At 40.8% G+C, this 20,390-nt stretch overlaps 1 protein-coding gene across 3 annotated transcripts in view; it reads left to right on the forward strand.

Annotated features, from left to right (window-relative positions):
* Positions 1-4,865: 4,865 nt before the first annotated feature.
* Positions 4,866-20,390, forward strand: part of LOC133541889 (phosphoribosyl pyrophosphate synthase-associated protein 2) — a 73,168-nt gene continuing 57,643 nt past the window's right edge. Inside the window, exon 1 of one of the 3 annotated variants that reach the window (XM_061885612.1) lies at positions 4,866-5,024. The gene's annotated coding sequence lies outside the window, so the exon portion shown is untranslated. The remainder of the gene's footprint in view (positions 5,025-20,390) is intronic. The other 2 variants (XR_009804001.1, XM_061885613.1) reach the window with 2 other exon arrangements.

The raw sequence follows: 20,390 nt of genomic DNA on the forward strand, positions 1-20,390 counted from the left end.
TCTCCCTTGATTTGAGTTTACTCTACGCTAACAGATTGGTCTCAGAAGATCTTAGTGATCTAGAGGGCATATATAGTGGGAGCATATCAGTGATGTACTTCGCCCCTAGACCATGTAGTGATTTATATGTGAGCAGGAGGATTTTGAAATCAATTCTCTGATGTACAGGGAGGCAATGTAAGGATTTAAGAATTGGTGTAATGTGCTCACATTTTTTGGTCTTTGTTAGAACTCTAGCAGCAGCGTTCTGAACAAGCTGTAGCTGCCTGACAGTTTTTTTGGGAAGACCTGCAAGGAGACCATTACAATAGTCTAGCCTACTGGTACTAAAGGCATGTACAAGTTTTTCTAAGTCTTGAGCTGACATGAGCCCTCTAAGTCTTGCTACATTTTTGAGGTGATAGTAGGCCGATTTTGTTACTGATTTGATGTGACTGTCGAAATGTAAATCAGGATCTAAAATAACCCCAAGATTTCTGGCTTTAATTGAGGTTTTCAGGGACAGTGATTGAAGGTGTTGGATGACTTTAAACCTTTCTTTTTTAGCACCCAAAACAATTATCTCAGTTTTATCTTCATTAGTTGTAGGAAATTTTGGCACATCCAGTGTTTGACTTGCTCAATGCACTGGCACAGAAGATCTATGGGGCGATAGTCATTTGGTGATAGCGCTACATAGATTGAAACTGTTGCAATAGCAACTTAATTATGTGTGGAATGGTGCCTTCCAGAACGTCATGCATGACGTCTGGGGGAAATTTCTCAGAAACCACAAAGTGAGGAATGACATAAAATGGACAGGGTCCTGTCACACCATAAGCCTGTCTATCAGGATGGTCTACATGACATTTATGAACAGCAGGTGTACGTAGTACACAGGAATTTTCAGCAGTGTGGACTGCTAACTCCTCATGGCGGCACAGACAATGCCTGCAAATTCTTCCACTGCTAAAACAAGTAAAGAATCCAGCCAAAGAGTGAGCAGAAAGATTGTCGGACACTATAGATACGAGTGCCCCTTTGATTGTATGTTGTTCGCTGTTAATATTGATGGTCAACCCGTCAACTTGGAGTTTCAACAAGTTAGCCATCAGTGGTCTCAGAACTGATTCATATCCATATTTCTGCACAAACTTCTGTCTCACAATGATAGCAACATGAATGTTCTGTAGTTGTGATCTGTACTTCGGGGGTAGATTTACAATAACAAAATAAAAAGTCAATATTTCGTGTTTTAACTTCTTAGACCACCAACAATTCAAAACCTCAAATTCATCAGTGTATAATTGTATCTGCATTTTTTTTCTGCAACACTGAAAAAAGGGGGATTCCTAAAAATTGATCCATCGCAAAAGTCGCCTAAAATGCCTCCTGTAGACACCCTAAGATCCTCTAAAACATGATTCATAACGTCACTTCCGGTAAGAATGATTTGCAGAACTTTCACGATTGGAATATATTGGAAGGATTCCTTCTTCCCTTGTGAATCGTGTTCAAGCAGATACTCAATTGGCTCTACAAGGCCAAAGTCATTGATGCAGCACCGATAGAACTTATATTCACTATTAATGTCCTCAAAACATGAGTCAAATATGATGTCCTCCAAAAGGATATTGAGGTTTTGTTCAACTTCTGCCTTTTCGTCCAGACAGATTCTTAGTAGTTCTTGATATTGGTCACTGAATTTGTGAAAAAGCTCCCCAACATATTTAGCAAGAGTTGTCTTTATCACTTGAGGTAATGTGTGAACTTGAAGCTTGAGCTAAAAAAGGTGAGATCTCTTTTTAAGTTTCTTTTCACGTCTGCCAATTTCTCTAAAGGAGAGGGAGAAGTCTCCATGTGGGGCTCTTCTTCAAAATGATCTTCACCATTTCTCTGAACTTCAGCATTTTCTTCTTGAACTGTAGTTCTGTGCTTCCGGTTTATGTGTTTTCGAAGGGATGATATTTTGGTATAAGTACTGGGGCATCCATTTTGGCCGCATTCAACAACAAAGCTAGGTTCACTTTCATGATATATTTCTAGATGTTTCAGGTATCTCTTTTGTGTTCTGGATTTAATCGGACAATGTTGACACTGAAAATTCATTATACCCCACCAGAAAATGTCTTGCAGTAATCAGCAAAACCCTCTTTTTGAAGCCAATGGCAAACTTCAGCTTTGGTCCATGCAGTGTAAGTCATTTCTACAAGAAAACAAACGAATAAGCAAACGAACAAAACATAACAAGAAACAAATGCTTAGTCCATCTTTTACCATCAAAGTCCTCAGCTAGGGTCAAGCATGCTGAAATAAAATATTATATTTAGCTCACCTTGATTCTCGGCAGTTTCTTCTGTTCTCTCTCCTGTTCTTCTTTGTTCTGTTCTGGTTTGTAGGCAGGGAAGACCAGACCATGTGGTGCAATCCATGGGGCAACCAGCTCTTAACTCACACATGACAGCCACCATCATGCCAGCTCCCTGGCCCAACACACCAAACCTTGTCCTTTTGAATTTTGATTAATCACAGTAAATTACATATAAAATAATCAGCATTTATACTAGGGCTGTCAAAGTTAACGGGTGAACTCAAGGGTGGCCAAACCTTTTGACTTGGAGGCCACAATGGGCTGAAAAAAATTTACCAGCGGCAAAATGTCAACTGCATGTACATCACATGGACAAAGATAAGACCTTCTGGAAGAAAGTTCTGTGGTTAGATGAAACAAAAATTGAGCTGTTTGACCACAATAAATAATAAATGATAAATGGGTTGTACTTGAATAGCGCTTTTCTACCTTCAAGGTACTCAAAGTGCTTTGCCACTACTTCCACATTTACCCATTCACACACTGATGGAGGGAACTGCCATGCAAGGCGCTAACCAGCACCCATCAGGAGCAAGGGTGAAGTGTCTTGCTCAGGACACAACGAACGTGACGAGGTTGGTACTAGGTGGGGATTGAACCAGGGACCCTCGGGTTGCGCACGGCCACATGTTTGGAGGAGAAAAGGTGAGGCCTTTAACCCCAGGAACACCGATCCTACCGTCAAGCATGGTGGTGGTAGCATTTTGCTCTGGCCCTGTTTTGCTGCCAGTGGAACTGGTGCTTTACACAGAGTAAATGGGACAATGAAAAAGGAGGACTACATCAAAATTCTTCAGGACAACCTAAAATCATCAGCCCGGAGGTTGGGTCTTGGGCACAGTTAGGTGTTCCAACAGGACAATGACCCCAAACACACTTCAAAAGTGGTAAAAGAATGACTAAATCAAGCTAAAATGAAGGTTTTAGAATGGCCTTTCCAAAGTCCTGACTTAAACGTGTGGACAATGCTGAAGAAACAAGTCTATGTCAGAAAACCAATCCAATCCACTTTATTTATATAGCACATTTAAACAACAAGAACGTTTCCAAAGTGCTGCACAGCCATGTTAAAAACAATATTAAAAACAATATTATGCTCCACCAATGACTGAATTAAAACAAAAAATAAATAAATATAAAACCAATATAAAAATAAATATGATTAAAAACAATTTTAAAGCGTAAAAGCAATTAAAAGAGTAAAACAGAAATCAAAATGTATAAAAAACACAGAGGACAACAGAGGACCACACAACTCACGCAGTGTTACAAGTCAAAGAATAAAAGTGGGTCTTAAGACAACACTTAAAACATTCCACTGTGGAAGCAGTTTGAACACGGAGGGCCAGAGTGTTCCAGAGCTTAGGGCCGACCACAGAGAAGGCCCTGTCTCCCCTGGTTTTAAATCTGGTCTTGGGCACCACGAGCTGGAACTGGCTCTCGGACCTCAGAGTGCGCGCAGGAGTGTAAATTTGGATGAGGTCCGAGATATACTGAGGTGCCAGTCCAAGTAAAGATTTCAAAACCAACAGCAATGTTTTAAAATCAATTCTAAAATGAACAGGGAGCCAGTGCAAACTCTGAAGAATTGGGGTTATATGCTGGCGTTTCCTGGCCCCTGTTAAAAGTCGTGCTGCCGCGTTCTGGACTAACTGCAACCGGGAGAGAGCTTTTTGACTAATGCCAGCATAAAGTGCATTGCAGTAGTCCAGGCGACTTGAAATAAAAGCATGCATGACTTGTTCAAAAAGGTTAAAAGATAAAAACGGTTTAACCTTTACTAAAAGACAAAGGCGATAAAAACACGATTTTAAAACGCCATTGACTTGTTTGTCAAGTTTAAAATCGCTGTCTATAGTGACGCCAAGGCTGGTGACTTTGGGACGCACATAATTTTGCAATGGTCCCAAGTCCCGAATCAAAAACTGAAATTTCCATTTTTCCATCATTCATTATTAAAAAATTCTGGGCTAACCAAGCCTTGACGTCGCATAGACAGTTGAGAAGGGGTGTCAGGGGGCACCAACACATTTAGCTGAACTGCACCAATTTTGTCAAGAGGAGCGGTCAAAAATTCAAACAGAAGCTTGCCAGAAGCTTGTGGATGGCTACCAAAAGCGCCTTATTGCAGTGAAACTTGCAAAATTTTAACATTTCTGTATGTATACTTTTGACCCAGCATATTTGGTCACATTTTCAGTAGACCCTAAATTCATAAAAGAACCAAACTTCATGAATGTTTTTGTGAGACACAAGTATGTGCTCCAATAAAAAAAAAAAAGAGTTGTAGAAATGATTTGAAACTCAGGACAGCCATGACATTATGTCTTTCACAAGTGTTTTTACACTTTTGGCCACAACTGAAAGAATAGCGAAAAGTGAATGTGACGTTCAGGGTAAAATTGTAAATTGCGGCCACTTTTGTGAAAGCATCAGACATCCCAAGGCGAATCGAGAAGTTATTTGCGAGGGAACTATAGTTTACCAGTGCGCATGAACGCGCCTTCAGACCTGGCTTGTTTCCATTGTCTCGCCTGTGATTGGTCCAGCTGGTCCGTCCTTCCAAACTGATCGGCGCAAGCAGATGGAGTAGAAAAATAGGCTGAACAACGAGAGGCTCGAACAATTAAAACCCTGTTGGTTGCGGGACGGTAACCGAAGCCGACACAAACTGGTAAGAAGTTTAATGTAGGTTTATTCCATTTTTTTTACGGTAGCCACTCGACCTAAGGAATATATACGCGGTGCGTTCAGGAGCTTCGACGCGACTCCATAATGTGTGGCGCGTGTCGAGCTGAGCGTTAGCCGACGCAGATGTCGTCGCCGTTACTGCAAGTGACTCAAACAATTCCACTTTACTGTTTAAAACAAGTGTACCCGCGTGGAAAAAAAATACCCCGACTCGTGTTGAAAATGCAACCAAATGTATAATAATAGCGCATAAATACGGTTGCTATACAGCTAGCTTAGCGCCAGCAGAGAAGCTAATAGGGTGTCCGTGAGAAATGAATTAATATCACATTTGTGAGCGGGTGACGTCACTAAGGGAAGCCTCCAGGTCCAATTTGGTTTGAATTTATAACTAACTTCCCGAGCGACATGTATGTCGTCACGGAGGCAGCACATGTTTACTAAAAGTGTCTGAATGTTGGTGAAAGGCGGACATATCTTAAGAAGTGGTATTTGTATTGCTCCAGTTGTATTGTAAAAATGCTCATTATCATTTGTATATTTTTTTTTTTCACTAACTGCTTCTTTGGTATCACTTTTACAAACATATTTGTACATATCGTATGTGCTGGTGTAGTTTTATTGTTGTTGTTGTGTTTGCTGTTGTTGTGTTTGTTTCTCTGTTTAATCCCCCTCTTATCCCCACATTCCTTTTTTTTTTCTTTCTATCCCAGTGGTTCTTAACCTTGTTGGAGGTACCGAACCCCACCAGTTTCATATGCGCATTCACCGAACCCTCCCTTTTTTTTCAAATTCAAGACAAAGTTACCGTATTTTTCGGAGTATAAGTCGCTCCGGAGTATAAGTCGCACCCACCGAAAATGCATAAAGAAGGGAAAAAACATATATAAGTTGCACTGGAGTATAAGTCACATTTTTGGGGGAAATTTTATTTGATAAAACCCAAACAATCTGTCACTCCTAATCGATAAATCCCATGAGCTCTTATACGTCTAGTCTCTTACGTGAATGAGCTAAATAATATTATTTGATATTTAACGGTAATGTGTTAATAATTTCACACATAAGTCGCCCCTGAGTGTAAGTCGCACCCCCGGCCAAACTATGGAAAAAAAACTGCGACTTATAGTCAGAAAAATAGGGTATATGTTTTTGGTAACACTTAAGTATGGGGAACATATTCTAAGTAACAAAGACTTAATTTAGAGTTTTTGGGACACTCGGGGAACATATTCTAAGTAACAAAGACTTATTTTAGAGTTATTTGGTTAGGGTTATAATAAGGCCATGCCGAATAAGGCATTAATAAGTACTTAACAATGACTAGTTAAGATCCAATATGTTACTAATTTGCATGTTAATAAGCAACTACTTGATGGTTAATATGTGTTCCCCATACTAAAGTGTTACAATGTTTTTTTTACTGGTGCACAAAATGAACCGTGCATGAACATCACCTTGTTCAAACAACAAAACCAACACTGCATAAACTCACAACAAATTACACACCTGCAAATCAGTCTGACTTCTGCTGTTGCCGTATCCGTAATACGCCGATAGAGAGAAGTTATTTTTTACACGATGTGTTTTGACCACCGCCGAACCCCTAAGCCCGACTCACCGAACCCCTAGGGTTCGATCGAACCCAGGTTAAGAACCACTGTTCTATTCCCTCCTGCTCCGACCCTGTTTCACCTAATGATAATATAAATACATTTAATAAAGTCAAAATAAGGCAACAAGAGAAGTATCCTACACTTCTCTTTTGTAAAGTAAATCTGAACAGCCGATATGGGCATCTACATCAACTAAAAGATTTGCCTTAGAACAGTGGTTCTTAACCAGGTTTGATCGAACCCTAGGGGTTCGGTGAGTCGGTCTCAGGGGTTCGGCGGAGGTCAAAACACACCCGACTCATCGTGTCAATAAAAACTTCTCCGTATTGCCGTATTACGGATACGGCAACAGCAGAAGTAACACTGATTTGCAGGTGTGTTGTGTTGTTGTAAGTTGATGCACTGTGTTGGTTTTGTTCTTTGAACAAGGTGATGTTCATACACGGTTCATTTTGTGCACCAGTAAAAAAACATGGTAACACTTTAGTATGGGAACATATTCACCATGAATTAGTTGCTTATTAACATGCAAATTAGAAACAAATTGGCTCTTAACTAGTCATCTTTATGTACTTATTAATGCCTTATTCAGCATGGCCACATTATAACCCTAACCCTAACCAAATAAATTAAGTCTTTGTTACTTAGAATATGTTCCCCTAGTGTCCAAAAGCCTTTAAATTAAGTCCTTGTTACTTCTCCATACTAAAGTGTTATCAAAAACACATAACTTTGTCTTGAATTTGAAAAAAATACTTTTATTTTTACTAAGAAGGGTTTGATGAATGCACATATGAAACTAATGGGGTTCGGTACCTCCAACAAGGTTAAGAACCACTGCCTCAGAAGCTGGAAAGGACAAAAAATTAAAAAAAAAGAAGAAGTGGAAAAACATACCACTCAGTGCCACACGTGACTCAGCGTCGGTATATTTCAGTAGCCCGAGGGTGTGTTTGGGTTTTTGCAATTGTCACTGCCAGCCCCGCCACATTTTGAACAAAAAACTTTGTTTATTGGTTTATTTTTCTTTATTTTTTTCAATTAATTTTTATTGACAACCATCATCAGACATTCCTATCCATGACATCATCTTTGGATACATCATATATCTTTTGTCTGCCCTAAATGTCAAAATGGTTTGTTTATATCCCGATGCCACACCCTGTTCATTGGGTTTTTAGATACATAATTGAAAGGAACAGTCTTACACTTATGCGTGAAAGTCAAGGCCCGCGTGCCAGATCCGGTCCACGAATGAATTGTCAATGGCCCTCGGGATGATTTTGATTAGTATTAGAACAGGCCGCCTGCTGCTCTTTTGCACGCTTAAATACTCCATCAGTGTTGGTGCTAGGAATTTTCTAAATAGGGTCCCAGGGACCCCATCAAGTCATAAAAATGGGATCCCACTAGGGCTGGGCGATATGGCCTTTTATTAATATCTCGGTATTTTTAGGCCATGTCACGATACACGATATATATCTCCATATTCTGCCTTCGCCTTGAATTAACACTTGATGCATATAATCACAGCAGTATGATGATTCTATGTGTCTACATTAAAACATTCTTGTTCATACTGCGTTAATATATGCTCATTTTAAACTTTCATGCAGAGAGGGATATCACAAATAAGTCAATTGACCAAAACTGTATTTATTAAGCAGTTATTAAGCAGTGGCACAGACTTTCATGTCATTTCCAAAACAGAAAGTGCAAGATTGTCAGAGACATTTTAAAACAACCTATAAGTGCCATTTTGTGCACTATATCACTAAGATGACATATCAAAACAACACTAAATTAATGTGTACTTTGTACAGAATGCCACTACAATAGTTAAAAACAAATAAGGTGCACTTTTGTGCATGATGTCACACAAGATATTTCAATAACTCTCAAATAAATATGAGGTGCATAATAGGTTCCTGCGGCCGTTGTCTCCCTCCTTTTTTCATACGGTGTTGATCTGGAAATAGTTGCTTCGGCATTTTGTCAAGTGTTTTTTAAGAAATACCTTTATGACATTAAAAAACACAAGTAGTGTAAAAGAAAAACAAAAAAACATGGCGTTTACTTTTTGAAATCAAAATAAAACACAAAGCAGTTTGGCTAATGAAGATAAAGTCTGATAAACAAGTTGTGTCCTCCTCCAACGCCCCCTTGTGGTTCAGTAAAACAGTTTGGCCAACAACAGGAGTGACAGCGTGTTTTCTCACCTCACTAACTCTCTGTCACAGCAGCTGATGGACCCTGTATTGTCAAAATGAAAGCAACATCATGCAGTTTTTCTCCTTCGTTGTATACTTTTAGTGTGGGGACAAGTGTTTCCAATATTGTCCACACCTGTTTCCATCTAAGAGCAGTGCACTCTTAAACACGCGAGGGAAAATGACCGTAGCGTCCCGGAAGAGTTGGTCCTGCAAGCAATTCTGAGGATGTGTTCTGTTGAGTTTGTGTTGTGTTGCGGTGCAAATATTCTTTCAAAATGTGTTTGTCGTTGTTTAGTGTGGTCTCACTAGATGGACATGTTTATGGACAGTGTTGGGGTTGTTCATACGGCCACCCTTAGTGTGACATGTAGGTCTGCTGACAAAGTATACTCCGAGGGTACAACCCTAGATCAAGATTAACTTGGTCAATCCGCCATGATTAAAAAAATAAACACTGCTGGTGCGCATGCACCTGACTTCATGTTGTCTAAATTGCATTACTAATTGAGGGCGTTTCGGTAATTTATAAAGGAACGCCTGGAATTTTATTGCAATTTATCATTATGCTGTTGAAAATGAAATCCCTTGTCCATTAATAAATAAAATGTCAAAGGCGGTCACAGTAAGTTGTTGCCGCAATTGTTGGTCAATTTTTTAGGGCATTACAGCAAATGAGAGGGCTGTTGCGGAAATTGCCGGGGTTGCCGAGGTTAAATTCCAGCACTGCGTTTGGAAAACAAATGATAGATATATGCAGTATCCTTTAAAATCTCACTTTTTATATTGTGTTTTGTAAAAAGGTTGTCATAAACGTTACTTAAGTCATTAAAAATAATAATACAAAAGAAAAAAAAATTCTATGTATATAGAAATGTATTCAGTTATAAACATTAATTCACTTTTTTTCTTTTCTTCATGAAACTAAGCTTTACCGCTGCCGGTATTTTTTTCTATATTTTTATCGTAATATTTTCAGAATGTGTTTGTTCTGTTTTTGGCCAAAGTAAGATAAAAAAGCAATCTGAAGTTGTCTTTATTTTTTATTTTTAATGCCGTGGTATTAATAGTCTGGCCGGCGTGTGCACAGATTTTCCTCCACATGGCTCCTGAGCTAAATTTAGTTTGTCACCCCTCGTCTAACACATCAAATGTTTTTTGTTTTTTCCCTCACCCCCCAGCAAGTAACAACAACAAACAAATAATTAATTTGAGAAATTAGAAAAACACACACACTTTAGATATCAACATTCAACCACAGACAGCTGCATTACTAAATGACCCCAGAGATACAACAAACATACAAAAGGCTCATAAACAACCTCCATATTTATGGTTTCAATCAGACATAATTTGGAGATCAGTCTCTCTTACGCATTTCAGAAAAACACCCCACAATGTTTTAAACTTTGCAGAACAACCATTCAATGTCAACCTAATCTTCTCCAATTTGAAAAAATACAGAACATCTTTATTCCAGCGAGTGTGGCAAGGAGACGCTATTGCCATTAATTGATTAACGTGGACCCCGACTTAAACAAGTTGAAAAACTTATTCGGGTGTTACCATTTAGTGGTCAATTGTACGGAATATGTGCCTTCCAATTTTACACAATCAACCTTCTAGCCACTACAATAGTGAATGCTACAATATTCCTACTGAATATGCTAAGGGTAGATGACTTAGGTGCTACCCAAAATAGTCTACTTCGAAGGTTCTGTACAATCCTTTCGCCGGAGACCACAGAGCAACCCCGAATTTAATTGACATTTTTTTCTTGCCTCATTTTTATGAACTCTTATTAAATCAGCATTATTAATAAAATGAAAACAGGACCTGTGCTGTTCCATGTTTAGATAACAGTTTCAAGTATTAATAACACAAAATGTGGATTGTATCAATTATGCTGGGATTGTCAAAGATGTTAGGCAATATTTTTTCTAGATGATTAAATGTTTCTGATATTTTGTACTTTAAATGTTGTACACGTTAGTAGTAGTAGTTTATTTTGGACATGGTAAAAACAAAACACTATAAAAAATAATGGAAAAATGAAACAATCTTGATAACATTATAGTAAGGTAAAAAAAAAAAATCACAATGAAAACACACAAAAAATGAAAATCATACATAATGGTCAGAGTTTTTTTATATCCAAAAAGGAGTGGGAAGAAATTAAACATATTTATTCCCAACCCTTATTTATACATCAAATAACTGGCTGTCTTATCATAATTATTATTATTATTTACAATGATATACCGGTCCTAATAAAATATATTATCAATAATATTTTACTCACTTTACACTTTATTTCGTTTTACATGTAATTTGTACTGTTTGTAGTTCCACAAGATCTTTACATTTCAATAGTTTTGAATGTAAGTAAAATGTATTTGTGTGATCCTTATATCCCGCCTTATGATGGTCATAGTGTCATAGTGTGCTTATGGAATTATTTCCCCAAACTTCTGCACGGTATTACAAGTTAATGGCATTCATAGCTCTGCATGACATGTTTTAATCTTCTCTACCTGTTACTAAAATGTAATATTCAGCCTGTTAAACACTCTGCAGACTATTAACCAGAACAGGTCATAAAATAATATACCATGGCAATAATGTGTGGTGAACTGCAATTACCCGATTTGGGCTGCATAGGGCAGTAGCATGCTTGCCTCTAATATTAAACCTAGTCTCAGTGGTAGCGAATAAGAAGACAAGATTGTTCAAAGAGAGAAAGTCTCCGCTGCCATGACAATACACTTTATTTCAATCTACCATAAAACATTTATTTAGGTAGAAATATCCCTGAATAACACGGAGTAACAGAATAGCATGATCGTACTGTAAGACAATTTATCGATGTTTTGATGGTTAGACCTGATGTAAAGCGTAGCACTATTGTTCTGAGGCCGCCAACCTATATCTCACAGAGAAGGGTTTGTCTCTGTGCGATATAGAAAATGATTATAATGTGATATTCGAGATGCTTTTAGCTGCTGGCATTTCACTACAGGCTCTTCCCACTCTTTCCTGTGTCTCCATCTCACAGACAGCAAGCGCACCGTCTTACATACGTCACATACTGTCACGTCATACGTCACATACGTATACGCCCTCGCGGATCAGAGTGGTAGCAGCATGGGTAATGTGTTGTGGAAATTTTCTTAAAGACGATCCTTTAGTGACAAATAGCTTTAAAATTATTTATTAAAGTAACAAACAAATAATAACAAGCTTTGCAAAGCGAGACCAAACCAGAACGACACATCCGTTCGTTCCAGCTTGTTCTAACTCCTTTAGAATTTGACATGACAATTATACATTCTCAGAAGTCCCACCCTCCATGCTCATTTACATACAGTACACCAGTGCAATGAATACCCAAAGTCCTGTGAAGGGGAGAGGGTGTCGTTTGCCCAGAGGAGGGGGGTCACTCAGGAAAGGGGAACAATTTAGCTCTGTTGGGGGTCAAGAATAAATGACACATATGCCCAGGTCAACTAAAGTCCACATGTTACATCAAAGACACAGGAGACAGAGCTTGATCAGATAATAGATCTCTTGCTAAGTGTCACATTCCTGGGCCCAATCAACAACTTTTGGTACCCAGTTCAAAGAACATCATCTATTAAAACGAATACCAGTAATTTTGCTATCACAATCCTCCCTTTTATTACCTATAATAAACTAAAAATAATGAAATTACTAACTAGCGAAAATAACACACACCAAATAAACCTTAGAAAGTAATACATCATTAAAAATAAAAAACAAAACACCACACAATTACTCAACCTAATCAACATTATAATCAAGTAACATCTCAAAGAACGGATCTTCATTTTCATCCTTGAAATCTACCCTACCTTGTCCCAAAGCTGTGTACTAAACGAACGTAGACGAAATCATACGCGTAATTAGTGATCTTATCAACGGAATCACACAATTGACAAGACAAACAATAGAGCTAAGACCACTAACATAATCTTCCCAATTTGCATTAACCACGAACACCAGTTTGCTACCCAGGACGGATCGATCCACCACAAAATCTCCTCCTATTGCGTCTCGCAGAGAAGTCAAATTTTGAATATCCTGCGCAATTACGGAACCATCTCCAGGGTTGTCTGGAATGTACGTACAGCACGATGAATTCAGCATAGCACAAATCCTGCGACGCTCGCTACCAAATGGTCTAATACTATACGATTTTGCAAAGTCACAGTCCGTAACGCCTTCATAATAGTAACTGTCGAATTACAAAACCTGAAAACCGATAATTCAGTGTCTCCATTCTCAGCATGAGTTTCCCCACGCCCACCTGTGGAAACAATGACAATGCCACCTTTTCTCCTGCTGTGCAAAGTTTATGATCTGCAGGCACATTTTTACCCCAAACCGCATCATGGGGGGCATACTTACGCTTTCCCCTATGGCTCGGAACAGCTGACACAATGTAAGAGTGGTCAGCAGCTGTTATCATAGCACAACAGCCCCCCCCCAATTATATGACAATCTAACATAAACATTAAAGCCACAGAACATCCTACTGAGGCCCCGTGCCAGTTTGATCTGGAACCGTAAAATAGGGAGAACAACCCCCTCCTTGCGCAGCCTGTGAAATGTTCAAACTAGTGTTACCGTGATATGCAGTGCATGGACTAGTCACATTTAAACAATACATCAGTGGAATTTGTCCCATCTGCACTGGCGGCTCTGTAAGGCTCCAAGATACCGCATAACACACAAATTTCATACATGGCCTAATATAAACTGGACCAAAAAGCACATTTGTATCATTATCGGACCACAGATCATAAAAATTTAACTTCGGATCTTTAAGCGAAGACAAAGGTGTCCCCGTATGTGCCGTAACCGTATCATTCAGATTTGCTGCAAATAGGTATGGATAACACTTCCTTGGAAAATATCTATAACCCTCCATTACAGGCTTAGGTGTGACATGTGGATTGGACGTCGCTATAGGCATATATGTACAGACATAGAAGTTTGAACGATTATGCGAATCCGCTGCATATTTTGCATACTGGTACCAATAATTAAGCGTATACACACTGGTATGATTTATTGACTTGGCAAGTGCATGCAGCCACATATCATCCAAAACAGACCCATCCTCTCTTTTCACACGTTGTGAGAGCGGAGGATTGCCTGAATTTGAAAGTGGCGCTGTCACGTTCCTGTCAATTTGTCCTCCGCCTCCTACGTGCATCCAAAACCATGGTAACGCAACAAGTGTCATTACCCACAAGGCAACACACAATGAACTCCTCATTGAACTCGATCCTGATCCCCTGTATGCGCACCAGGGGGAAAACTTTAATCCGTCGCTTGTCCTTTGCGCAAATCTTCTTGTGTTCCCCAACCTCTTTTCTTCTGTTTGTCCTGGTGATTTTTGGCCCTCAGCGCCTTCAACTGTGTCTGCAAACTAGTTACGTTTCTCCAAAGGTGTGATGCGAGGGAGGTGTGTGTTACCCTCGTTTACGCAGCTGCGGATCCTGCCGTAGGAGCCAAAAGCGATTTTACAGCTCCTCACGCCTCTGCTGCGGCCACCGCTACAGGACCCGAAATCGCCTTGCAATGCAAAGCGTGGACCCACGTCGGCCGTTCTTTCACTTTCACTGCAGTGTGGGTGACGAGGAGAACTTTGAACGGGCCGAGCCAGCTTCGTTGTTTCCAGCTCTTCCGTCTGAAGTTCTTGATGAGCACAAAGTCGCCCGGCACAATGGTGTGTAGAGGATGATCCGCTCGCCCCGGAAGCGCCGAAGAGACTTGCCTTCGAATATTAGCAAAACACTTTGTTAAAGATATACAATATCTTACCAGTCCGTCTTCACCAGGGTCGTCTCAATTGGCGGTCCTAATGGTCCTATCCCCACATTAGGTGGGACTGCAAACAGAATCTCAAAAGGTGACAGGTTGTGACGCACGCGCATACGCATGTACATGAGAACTATCCGCAAACATTTAGGCCAGCTGAGCTTAGTCTCCTCACAACATTTGGCAAGTTTTAATTGAATTGTTCCGTTTTCTCTTTCAACAGCACCTCCTGATTGTGGATGGTAGCTGCAATGAGTTATCAAATCAATTTGCAAATAATCAGACGATTGCTGTATCACCTCATTTACAAAATGTGAACTATTGTCACTCGATAACTTCTTCGGAATGCCACACCTTGCCACAATTTCAGTTAAAACTGCTTTTGCCACTGCAGCGGAAGAAGCATGTTTCGCTGGGAAGGCTTCTACCCATTTTGAAAACATATCAACCATCACTAGACAATATTTTTTCCTTCACTGGGTGTAAGTCCAATGAAATCCATCATGACATGCTCAAAGGCCCTACTTGGCGGTGGGTGTGCTTATTCTGGTAATTGTCTAAGTTTACCTTGATTATTTTGAGGACAAATCAAACAACTTTTACAGAAATCTTCTGTGAAAGCGTAAAAGCCCTTAGTAAACCAGAATTGCTGTACTGCTTGACACATCCCTCCCTTTGACACATGGTCCAACCCATGAGTCAATTTCGCATAACAATCAAACAAGCGTTTAGGAAGACAAGGCTTCCCATCCATCCATCCATTTTCTGCCGCTCATTTCCTTTGGGGACGCGGGGGGCGCTGGTGCCTATCCCAGCTACAATCGGGCGGAAGGCGGGGTACACCCAGGACAAGTCGCCACCTCATCGCAGGGCCAACACAGATAGACAGACAACATTCATACAAAGCTTCCCGTCAGGGCCAAAATAGGCTCCATCCCGGAAAACAGCACCAGAATTAGCCCATGCCTGTTGTTCCTCGCCCACAAACTACTCGGCACTTGCGCCAACAAGGGTGAAATCTCAGTCGGAGAAGTCACCGCAGTCAAAGTCAGGTGTGCGTCATACCTTTCGTCAGTCGGAGATGCTAATTGCACCGAACGTAGCACATTAATTTTTGCCGCATAATTATTTCTATATGCATCGACTGTTTGCAAATAGAATACATTTTTTCCCGCGTGCACACGGTTGCTAATCCTTTGCCAATAAACAGTCATGCATAAAAGGATTTAAATCCTGCCAATTATCAGATTTAGCCTTTGCTATCGGAATGTGCGGACTGGAATTTTCAACTTGATCCAATATTTCTTGTGATGGAGTTAATTTTACTGCAACTGCGCATTTGCATCCATCATAATAGACGTCATTAATAAACAAACTATCATTCAAATCATGATAGAATGAAGCTTCATATTCTTGGTCCGGACCTTCACGAACATGTGACACACAATACATGCTTTCAGATTCAATTTTGTCAGATACTGGATTTAAACAGGGTGACATTGTGCTCTCTAGATCCTGCAAAGCAGTGGTCGTTACCCACCACTGATAGATATAGAGCGGACAATTCACCTCCAATGTGACAAAATTCGACCCATTTGCATTCCTCTCATCTTTGAGGCCTTCTGGCATCGGTGTGATTCTGATACCCCATTTCAACATTAAATCACGACCCAACAGATTGATTGGACAAAGATCAGACGTTAAAAACGAATGTTTCGTTGTCATTGTACAATCAGCTGTCACCCATGTACAACGAATTGGTATTGAAAACTTTTCTAGACAGTTTGCCCACTCGCACTAGTGGAAAACATAGTTCTACCACTCAATTTTGTAGAGAATTCACTCTTTTGAATTACGCTGTTTGTCGCTCCAGAATCGACAAGAAACGTCAATGACCTTCCACCCACATCACACACAATCATCGGCATTTTCTTGTATGCTAAGTCCTCACAAAAAGCATATGTCCCAATCATTGGCTGTTCACGTTCTTCTAATTCCCTAATTCTGTCTTGCACCTTAGCAAACAGCAATGTATCAGTAAAAGCAAGCGCGTCTTCATTGCGGTTAGCGGTTAGTATGGTGTTGTCGTGAGAGGGTGTGGGTGCAACACTTATCTGTTTCGTTGTCTCAGGTCCCGAGCCGGTCAGTCAATCTGAATTGTTTCTGAGTTGGCCTCCATCCTCTCTACCCCAATAGTCCCGCTGTCCATCCCGTTTATTCTCAGGACAGTCACGACTCCAGTGACCTTCCTTTCCGCACGTGAAACAATAGTTACGGCCACGTCCATCTTTCTTCTTGCCTCTTCCTCATCCTCTGCTCCATCCCGCGTTCATTTCACAGCGGCAGTCCTCAAAGTGTTCAAAAATCAGTCCGTGGTGGGGTCCCACAAGTCCCCCATGTCCCAAAAATGCAAAAAAATTAATAAAAAATCCAAGGGCCGAATTTTGGACCCCAGCCTGCCGCTTTCGGCCCACGTGCCGTAGTTTGGAGACCGATTTCAAAAATTGCCGCCGGCCAGGTATCTTTTCCTTGGAGTTCATTGAGAGCAAATCCAGCAGAAAATTGGCATTTTAAACAAAGAAAGGAAGTTTGGAGGGGGCAAAATGTCCCGCGTGCACCTCTGCTGCTATCTTTGCGAACTGGTCCGGTCCCAGATGAAACAGCAGAAGTTTTTGTATTTCTGCTCCTGTGGGACGCCATGCCCGACAGAAAGCCTGGAATGCGGCTGCGAGCGCGTCTCCACCTCTGTGTGGTGACGGCCAGTCTCTGATCGCTTCACGCATTTCCTAGTCCATCTGGCGTAAGACGAGAGCGAGAGTCCCTTGCGGTCCTGGCTATTCCATCATCGGAGCCTGGAAGGTTCTGCCACTTCCCAGAGTCCTGCCAGCACTGTCCTCACTCAGAAACATTTTGTTCACTTTATCGGTCACATATTGAATTGATGAACCCAATGCTCCTTGATTGTCATCCTGATGTGAGTCCGCTGGTAGTTAGTGGGCGGAAACTGCGTTGCGAGGGGGAGAGTTGGGAGCTGCTGAAGCTGGAGCTGGAGAGGTGCCATCGGCAGGTGCTGCTGCTGCTGTTGTTGGTGCGGCGCTGGGACGTCCGCAAAAGGGCCCGCTGGCAGTTGCTGGTCGTAGTGCGGGGGCAGAGTGGAGTAGAGTGGCGTCCAGTCCTCAGAAACCCTTCGATTGCGACTCAGGCCCTGAGAATGGCTCGAAAACAGAGTACTGGGAAAAGTATCAGTTGCAAGATCTATCTTTTCTTTATTTTCTGCTTCACTCATCCTAAGTTTCAAACACTTTATGTTGTTCGAAAGAATTCAAGTCTTTCACACGCACAGTCTTTCCCTTTCGCATGTTGACCTCTAGTAGCGCCAACCTTTTTTTTATGTTTTACTCAATTCATTCATACTAAATGAACCAGTCTTGGGAAATCTCAATTCATTCACCCATACTTTCACACACATTAGGGATCCCTCTACATTTTTTCTTTCATTGTGCCCATACATGGGAAATTATAATCGAATACCTCAGGCTTAACTTTCCTGGACCACATATTCAAGCTCGTTTTAATTTTCCGCTCTTCTCGTTTAAATTTAACAGGCTAAAATTCGTGTTGTTTCTTCCGGCCTCTAACCCGGCATTAAAAATCGGGACTCTAACCAGGGACTCTAACCCAGCGCTACAATTGGGACTCTAACCCAGGGACTAACCCAGTGCTACATTTTGGGACTCTAACCCAGGGACTCTAACCCAGCGCTACAATTGGGACTCTAACCCAGGGACTCCAACCCAGCGCTACAATAGGGACTCTAACCCAGGGACTCTAACCCAGCGCTACAATTGGGACTCTAACCCAGGGACTCTAACCCAGCGCTACAATTGGGACTCTAACCCAGGGACTCTAACCCAGCGCTACAATTGGGACTCTAACCCAGGGACTCTAACCAAGCGCTACAATTGGGACTCTAACCCAGGGACTCTAACCCAGCACTACAATTGGGACTCTAACCCAGGGACTCTAACCCAGCATTAAAAATCGCAGCGAGACGGAAAAAGAACGGCTAATTTCCCATGTATGAAACATATAAATCACTCAAGCTTTGTCACACAAAAAAACCTTTCTAGGATTCGTCTTGTGTTTAAAATTCAAATGTCACAGATTCGTCTTAAAATTTCAGTCAGGATGATTAAATTAATTTACCGTTACGATGTTGGAGTGTGTTAAACCTGATCCCGAAGAGACGGCTGTCCAATTCGCAGGGGCCTCCAAAACTCTCCCGTCCTTTCAAATTTCTGGGAAGGAGATGTCAGCTTTTTTGTGCTGCCAGGTTGATCAGTCCATTTCAGCAGCCTCTGCGAACGGGAACAGCGATCTTCTTGGGATCCCACTTCTGACACCAACTTGTCTTGGAAATTTTCTTAAAGACGATCCTTTAGTGACAAATAGCTTTAAAATGATTTATTAAAGTAACAAATAAATAATAACAAGCTTTGCAAAGCGAGACCATACCAGAACAACACATCCGTTCGTTCCAGCTTGTTCTAACTCCTTTAGAATTTGACATGACAATTATACATTCTCAGAAGTCCCACCCTCCATGTTCATTTACATACAGTACACCAGTGCAATGAATACCCAAAGTCATGTGAAGGGGAGAGGGTGTCGTTTGCCCAGAGGAGGGGGGTCACTCAGGAAAGGGGAACAATTTAGCTCTGTTGGGGTCAAGAATAAATGACACATATGCCCAGGTCAACTAAAGTCCACATGTTACATCAAAGACACAGGAGACAGAGCTTGATCAGATAATAGATCTCTTGCTAAGTGTCACATTCCTGAGCCGAATCAACAACTTTTGGTACCCAGTTCAAAGAACATCATCTATTAAAACGAATACAAGTAATTTTGCTATCACAAATGTTAGTTGTGTTGCGAGTGGTAATACGGTAGAAAGAAGGTGCCAATCTGGTAACAAATGAAGGAATAATTAATTCCCAATAAAAACAGCATGGGGTCCATCGTCTGACGGTGGTTTGGCTTCAAGAGGGAAAATGTCGAATATGGCTGCAACTAACGATTAATTTGATAATCGATTAATCTGTCGATTATTACTTCGATTAATAATCGGATAAAAGAGACAAACTACATTTCTATCATTTCCAATACTTTATTTAAAAAAACAGCATACTGGCCCCATGTCTTTTCGACTTGCCAAATAAAACAAGGCAGGTGTTACAAAAATGTTTTTTTTTTTTTTATAAAGTACACCATTGTCATGCATAATAGCAATAATTTTGCATAGAGGAATTTCAAACCTGGCTATTACCTATTCCAACCATTCTGCAATGTTGGATGCTGAATGTGTTTCCTCTAGTGGCATGGTCGTAAGGCAGATTGACTTCATGTTCCATTCGTCTCCAATGTAGTGGCATGTATTGGCAAGGTAGGCTACACTTGTCCAAACATCAGTAGTCAGAGCAATTTTACTCTGGGTGGCTTTTATGTCAGTCCGCTTGTACTTCCTCTCCATCAGTTTGGTAAAATGGTTCCTCAAGAAAATAATGTAAACAGGGTTGAGGACGTGAATCATTCGTCTAAAACCTTTATCCTCCACCATTGATAGTTGCCTCATGTCAGTTACCAACATATTCAGGATAGCATCAGTCAGTGCAG

This window comes from Nerophis ophidion, linkage group LG23 (genome assembly GCF_033978795.1).
Source record: "Nerophis ophidion isolate RoL-2023_Sa linkage group LG23, RoL_Noph_v1.0, whole genome shotgun sequence".
NCBI lineage: Eukaryota > Metazoa > Chordata > Actinopteri > Syngnathiformes > Syngnathidae > Nerophis > Nerophis ophidion.